The following is a 7,981-nucleotide window of genomic DNA, read 5'->3' as shown; positions in this document are numbered from 1 at the left end:
ACGATGAAATTGCAGCATAGATGGCACTTGTTTACGTGATATAACCAAAGGAAATGGATATTAAAAGAACGTCTACTTTTTCATGGTTCCAAAAGGAAATTTTTATTAAGCCATCGTAAAATACCATTTCTATGCATGTAAAGTATCACTTAATTAAATTCGAAAAAATATGTGGGATAAAATCACTTTGGAATATATCATGGTCTCCCGGTGTTCCTAAAGACACATAAATTGAAAAAAAATGGCGGACATTATATCCATTGGAATACTATAAAAAGACATAAAACGTATTGTCAATATTTCTCGAAGTTTTACCAGGGGATTCAATAACCATACCGTGAACCGTAGTAAAGGTCTTATTTATGAGTTTAATACCTATCGTTAATCCAGCCTAGCAATTGCTGCTAAATTAGAAAAAAAAAATATTAGGGATATACTTCTAAAAGAATGCCTGTGGAAGCGCCATGCAAAGAAATTTGACATTTTCAATTGGAATTCGATGAGAGGAAAATGTTACCGTAATAACACCTGTTCTTTCATGAGATTTGTTGTTTTGAAATGCATACTTTCGTCGAATTACGACTAGAACGGCGCAGACACAGAATTTCTTTTAGAATACCATTCCCGACTCTATGAGAGGACATCAGTTACCATATATCGGGAATAACGGTGATTGCGCGCAAAGTGCGACAATGTTGTGATATCGTAAATTTCTGGTCAGTTGAACTATCTATTACGAATTAACCAATGGCAATAAAAGAAACAAAATATCAAGAATTTCTCTAAAAAATCCGAAACTACATGAAGATTGCTAAAAACCAAATACCTCGAAAAATTCTGTGAGTGAATTGCATAATGTCTGTCCCATTTCGACCAGAATACTACGAATCGACGTTTGCGATTTAACGGATAGTGGTTGGCATAAGGTAACGGAATCGTTTGGTATTCCAACGACGCTCTGGTCAACTTAAATGCTCTTGATTGCATCGATTGTAGCGTGAAAATGGCATCATCGAACCCGATAGGTCGTATCGTGTACATACCATGTCACTTTGATTCCGAAATTGAGCGCGGAATTGTTTCCTTCGTAACTATGCATAACTCTTAACGCGCGGAGCAAATAGTATCATTTTAATTTGTATAGAGACATTGTAATGCAGTTACAAAGTCTCCTTGTATAATTAAACTTACCAGTAACATTATAAGTTATTATTGTTATAAGTTATTAGTATGCAAAAATGAGTATGTAAAGAAAACGCAATAAACAAAAGTATAATATAAAATATTCAGAATATAGTACTCGTTATAATGTTCAGTGAGCGAAATCTTTAATTAAACTGTAATTAAACTTGATGTCTTTAATTATATCAAAAATATAAATATGCATAAACATTCGTAGCTCATAATAGAATTAGCTTCAATTAACATAATTAAAAATATACCGAGATTTTGGTTTCTTTGATACACTTCCCAGTTTTACTTCGTTTCAATTAACTCCTATGTTTTTAGTTTCTCTTTTGTACACGCGACCTCTATGAAACACAACAAGGCGTCTTTTCATAGCGTTAGAGAAAAATGGCATAATACTATTATCGAGACATTTTAACTTCGATAATAACATAGGTTTCAATCATTGCACGCATCAGGATTGCTTTAATTCCTCTTCAATTATTTCCAACAGATAGGCTACGTACAAACTACTGTCGCGTCGAGTGCGATAAAACCACAGCCGTCATACCGAAAGTTATGGATTTGAACCAGCGGCGAAGTTCTACTAACTCGACATCGTGTAAATTAATCGCGGGAAACTTCGAGCGGCTGCACTGAAAAGTTACCATACAGAATTTAAAATAAACGTTGATTCATTTTTCCCTCGTTCCTTGTTAGCTTCCTTTATTCTTTTTCTTTTTTTTTTTTTCCTTACTAGAGTACATACACTACCATTCACAAGTATCTGGACGCTTTTGGTTAACTAGAATTTTACAGAAATGTACGCAATAATAAATTAAAAATCGGAAACAGCACTAACTATGTTTCTTGTAGAATCAATAAATAATTATACATTTAAATGATCTCTTTAGATCCTCGATCCTTAACGTTTCATACAATTATACTTCCTCAAACATTTATTTCTATTGGGAAAACTTCAAACCTTTCATTTCATGGGCGTATAGTATAATGAATTGTACAGTGTAAACGAGATATCGATAATTAGAAATTTTTCAAATATTTAAAAAATTTAAACGGAGGGGAAAATTAAGCTTGGATATACCCAGTTTGCTCTTGAATTTAATTTATATTGCAAATTGGAAAATCTGAAGATACGTAATTACAAAATAGTAGCAGATATGCAATTAATAATTCCATTAATCATTATATATAATTATTAATAATTTATATTAATTATTCCATATTGGTTTCTAAATGTCAATGTAATTGTATCGTAATATTCTATTATACGCAGTTATGGCAATTATAAAGAATAAAAAGCTTGCAGGTTCATTTAAATAACTCTTTGATTAAAATACATTTTATATCTATATACTAGTCTATATACTTAGTCTATATACCTAGTCTATATACTTATAAAGTCTATATACTTTAGAACTGCTGAGCACATAAAATAAAGTATCAAATGTTTTCTTTTTTTATAAACACTGAAACACGTTCAGATATCTCATAATGTTAGTGGTATTTAGTATATTCGATTATTAGAAGCTTTCTTTGAGATAGACACGAAATCCATTAAGATTTTGCGTCGACGGGTCTTATTCCTCTTCCCTCGGGACATTCATCGACCAATGTATTTTCCTTTCATGCTGTATTTTCCTTTTGCGTTGGCACGGAGACCAGACTGTACCGTGTATACCTTTATAGCGATTTCAACGAAACGCCAAACCCGCTTAGGGTATCCCTATTTGCTTCCTACTTAACCAAACCAGACAGGATGGCATAACGATTGGTAGATAAGCGGCAAATCTGGACCACCCACTATCCTTTTGTAGCTGAAGCATGTGGGTTATGAAGATGACAGTGATTGCGGGGCGCCCATTTTATTCGTTTGGATGGAACAGGGTCAATCATAACTTGGTGACAGAAGGAAGGGTGGTAAAATTTCGGATAACCTGAAGAAGATGCTGTTCCAAAAATACCACAAAATTATCTCTCTCTCTCTCTACCTCTCCCTTTCTGTTTGCTTGTTTAGTAGAGACGATATAATTGGAAAAGAAAATGAATGGAACACAAAAAAGGAAAAATAGATAGCAAACAGGAAATGACGAAACACGAATCTGTGAACATACGTATCACTGTCAATTGATCTAGTTAATCCGACGACAAAAACATCAACGTTTTAAACCGAGATAAAAAGGATAAAATAAATATCTATCAAACGAGTTGAATATATAAAAACCACGAAGCTTCTGTTTATATTTCGTTTGGAATTGAAGGGTTGAAAGTTGAATTTAAATACACTGAAATTTATCAGGACTTTAACGAAACGATTGTGAACACGATACAAAGGACAAATCGCAAGTATCAGTGAGGAAAAGGAACCATCGAGCAAATCGAGAATTAATAGGATTAATTGTTACAACGGCGAGTCAATATCTCTGCTTACCTCGAAGCTTGTTGAACGAAGATCTTCTCCTTTCAATGGATCCTGTTCCTGGCTCTATAATTTTATTAAAAGTCCGTCTTTTTATCGTAATCGATCAAACGGACCTCCAGTAGCAGCTGTATACCGACAGGATCCATTTCTGCGTGGTAGATGATTCGACACTTGCAGAATTATATTCACGCTGGAAAATTGATCGACACTCCCGATAGACCGAAATTACATTGGTATATGCGGCGCAATTTTTACAGTAATTTAGAAGCGAAGCATATTAGAGTAATTCGTCGATTAATCGCGAGCAAAGGCTACGAAATTTCCAACGAAAGCATAAATTAACCAAATATATAAATTAACGCAATTTCCTATCTCACCATCGATCCACAATACGAGTCGTGTACGAACGAATTGCGATCGCGACCAACGAAACTCGAAGATTAAGAGATTAGCGGAATTTTATTTTTTCGTGTTACTCGTTTCGACGTGGCAGACTTGAAATCCTCGTTACATATTAATGAATCGTTCACGAACGTCCCAAGATCGCGACCAACGAAATTCGAAAACTAAAAAATTAGCAAAGTTTTATGTTTTTGGCACATTTGCCAATTATTTCTACGCGAGAAACTAAAAACCTTCGTCACATGTTAACGAATCTACGAACGTTTCGCGACTAACGAAACTCAGAGCCGGAATTTTGTTTCCTTCCTTCGTTTTGTCGTCGTCGTCGTCGTTCGGTCGTCAATCGTTTTGACAGGAGAAACTTGAAATCCTTGCCACGTGTTATTGAATCTACAAACGTTTTGCCATCCACAACTATCGAAACTCAAATATCAAAAAATTTGCGTATTTCTTTTTTCTTCGTGCAGTACGATTAGCAATTATTTCAGCACAAAATGCTTGAAATCTTCGTCGCGCGTTCGTACACAATTCACGGTATAACAGTGTACAACTGGCGATCGTAACTATCGAATCTTGCAGACTGAAGAATTAGCGTGCTTTTCTTTCTTCTGAACACGGTTACCAATCGTTTCGGCACGAGGAACTTGAAATTCTACAACTGTATGCGTCACGGTTCGATGTGTATCTGTTGGTTGTTGTCACTTACCATAGGAATTCTAATTGAATTCCAAGTGGATTCGCAAACGCAACAAGGAACGCGGCGCTGCGTAGTCGTAATCTGGTCGATTCTAGAAATTCCTGGCGTGGCTAATCCGCCGGAGTGACCATCGGTGACGATGCTGAAAGAAAAATACGGTGGAGGATGCAAAATAAATAACGCCTCTGTTTGGCTACTGTTGCGTCGTATTGATTTAATCCAGAACGACCAAATGCAACAGATGCATTCCTACGGGAAATCATTGCCACTTATGAACGCGAGCTCTCTTCAGCGATTCCAAATTGGCGCGGAATATTTATCCTCGCGCGGTTTATGTGTACTCCTAATTCATTGTATCATTTGCACGAATGTTGCATCCATGATAATGTAATTAAACCGATTGTATAATTAGATATTTCAGTTATGATTTATCCACAATTCAACGTGACTGTCTATCGTGAATTTCTAATTAACTCCGATTAAATTACATCATTCAGTATACAAGGAAATTCATCGTACGGAATCTGCTTACCGAATTTGTTGATTTGACAAAAATACAATTGGAATATTGGGTGTTTGATTGTAGTATATGGTAGAAAAAGGTCGAACAGAGAAATAGATTAACGTGAACATTCTTCCTAGATCGAATAGGTGTGTTTTTGATTACGATTTGAAAAAAAAAACGGGTGGTTCGAGGAGGCGCGCCCTTCAGCCAATGTCAGGCGTCGAAAGAGGAGAAAGAGTAGACAAAACGATGCATCGTGTTTTGCGACTGCGTCGAGGGAGCGTGGATCCTCGACGAATCCCAGTTCCGCTTCAGTTTACGGCGCGCTGTCGATTTCGACGAATTGATATCTCGGAGTGAATCCATCGGTGGATTTTCTCCTTGTAACAATAAATGATTACGACCTACTCTAAACACCCTATTTGAAAAAGTTACCTGTAGTAATAATTACCTGTAATAATAATAAAAAGTATTAGACGTACGATAGCAATCACGATAATAGATAGAAACGTTAGAAAAGTAATACGTAGATTAACAAGCTTTGACATTTCATATTTTATGTTTCGGCTAAGTGATTTCCTTCTAATCTCCACCATTTTATCACAGTGGTAAATAAAGAAACAAATTCGAATTTTTTCATGGAAATCTGAATTTCTTTACGGCCGGCTGATTTTCATTTTAATTTCTTATATTCTGGTTCCATAGATTCTTGTTTGAATGCCAAAGAAGAGTATCTCGTCGACTTGAAGGTCTAAGGAACGTGAAACGACGAAGCACCGGGTTGCGACAACGTAACGAGTGAATAGCACATAAGTGTGCATTGTAGGATTGCCAGAACTGAACGCGTGTGAAACGCGGCGAATTTAAGCGGAGCGGATCTACGAAGGCCAAAGTCCTACAGTGGTGGAAAGAGGAAGGCAGAGTAAAAGGTATTATTTACGAAATCTCTGACGAATCGAGTTACCGATAAACAGGACACATCGAGTTAAGTCCGTTCGACTTTATTTTACAAGATGACCAAACACGAAAGCGTTCGTAAAATTCTAATATCATTAGAAATAATTGCAAGCACATTTTCAGCTTACAGAGGAGTTACTTTAATAATTTTTAACGGAAAATCGGTCCGAAATAAAAACTACGAGATAATTCTCGACGATAGATTTTTAGATAGACTTTTAGATTTGACGATAATTAATATATAGAATAAAAAGTAGTGCGGAATATTGAAAATAATTTGATAATCGAAGGATACAAAAGGATCTGACAATTAAATATTTCGTTTATGACGAATCATCGAACTTGTGAAAAATTTAAAGATACAAAAATGCAGACAAATATTGAAAAATATGTGATATAACCAAAGTAGAGTATTCTTTCCAATATTTATGATAATTTTGAGATTAAGATGATTTATGGTGTTCTGAAGATGAAACAAATCTCCGTTTACATTTAATTGTTGTATACGTATCTTTAAGAAATATGTGTTTGTGGATCAACTTGACCGAGAAATCTGCCAATTATGAGTTCACAAGAAGTGTGATTTTTCATGAACCATACGAAAAAGATTTTGTCGTGCGGGGTAAAAAAATAGAGCGCAACACATATGTACGCAAATACGTGCAGCAGAAGAAGTGGCGAATAATTCATAGGCAAACATTTTTTGCTCGGCCAGAGTGTTCTAACACGCGAATATATAGCCAGACTTGCAAGTGGTTTTCTAATTTTAAACATTAATGCCTTGGGTCCGACAATGTGTGATCACGATGCTGTTAACGTCGTTTTAAATTAACAACGTGGTCATTTGCAACGTGCATCCATTTTCACGAGTAATTCGTATTGAATTATCGTCGAACCACTGTCTTTTCTTTGCATCGCGCTTTAGAGACAATATTCTTCTGTAAATTATCCATTAACGAGTTTCCTCAATATAGTATGTGTGTTGCGCGAAACATGTTAAAACTTGATTAACCCTATATCAAAAGAAAGACTGGCGATTATATTGGGAAAATTTGACAGAAATCTGAAAATGTTTACGAGCAAGGGATTACGAGCTTCATAAAAGGCACCGACGTATTTGAACAGTCGTTTTTCGTTATATTAGACATCATCCTTTGTTTCTTCAAACAGAAAATTCATATGCATGAAACTACCCCTCAAAACGATTGCGAGTAGATTTCATACTCATTTAAAATTTTGCAAATATTACAGTCTCATTACAATGCTAATAAAGTTTCGAAATGTTTTATACGACACACGTACAAGTGGTTTGATAATTCTCCGAACACTTTCATGGACCATCGCATTTTACCCGATACTACGTATAGTGTGCAAAGAAATACAGCGAATAATATTGCAATGTACGCGAATAATTTGATAGAAATTATATTCTGACTAGGTCCGATATTTCATGGCATTTAAAATACGGTCGAAAAAATTCGTGTAAATGTGGACCGTCGAGTTGATGGTCATATAAATTGTATTTCACGAATTGTAGTTCGTGCACGAAGAGCGAAATTAAACTCAGCTGCTTATACGTGACAAAATTAATACGGATGGAAGGGAATTTTGATTAAAACTAAGGAAAAAATTCGACTGGAATAAGCTCGAATAAAGCCTTTGATTTATCAACCTATGATCATCGAAGCGAAGAAGCGTTTGCAACAAAAATGGAAAAACGAATATGTATAGAGAAACTAGCACATGTATGGAAAGTAGAGCGAGGGAAGAAGTTTCTAGTTATTTTGTTCGATAAGAGTTTCGGCGAATC

At 35.5% G+C, this 7,981-nt stretch overlaps 1 protein-coding gene and 1 long non-coding RNA gene across 5 annotated transcripts in view; one reads left to right on the top strand and one right to left on the bottom strand.

Annotated features, from left to right (window-relative positions):
• Positions 1-7,981, top strand: part of LOC126927110 (uncharacterized) — a 332,444-nt gene that overhangs the window by 274,358 nt on the left and 50,105 nt on the right. The gene's annotated exons all lie outside the window — the stretch shown is intronic.
• On the bottom strand, positions 1,866-6,011 carry LOC126927146 (uncharacterized). The gene is made up of 2 exons (XR_007715218.1): positions 4,719-6,011; positions 1,866-3,800 (listed from the first exon to the last, which is right to left on the bottom strand). It is a non-coding gene; the product is annotated as an uncharacterized LOC126927146 (long non-coding RNA).

Source organism: Bombus affinis, unplaced genomic scaffold (genome assembly GCF_024516045.1).
Source record: "Bombus affinis isolate iyBomAffi1 unplaced genomic scaffold, iyBomAffi1.2 ctg00000075.1, whole genome shotgun sequence".
In the NCBI taxonomy this organism is placed as follows: Eukaryota; Metazoa; Arthropoda; class Insecta; order Hymenoptera; family Apidae; genus Bombus; species Bombus affinis.
The sequence above is the reverse complement of the archived record's forward strand: the minus strand, read 5'-3'. Positions and strand labels throughout refer to the sequence as shown.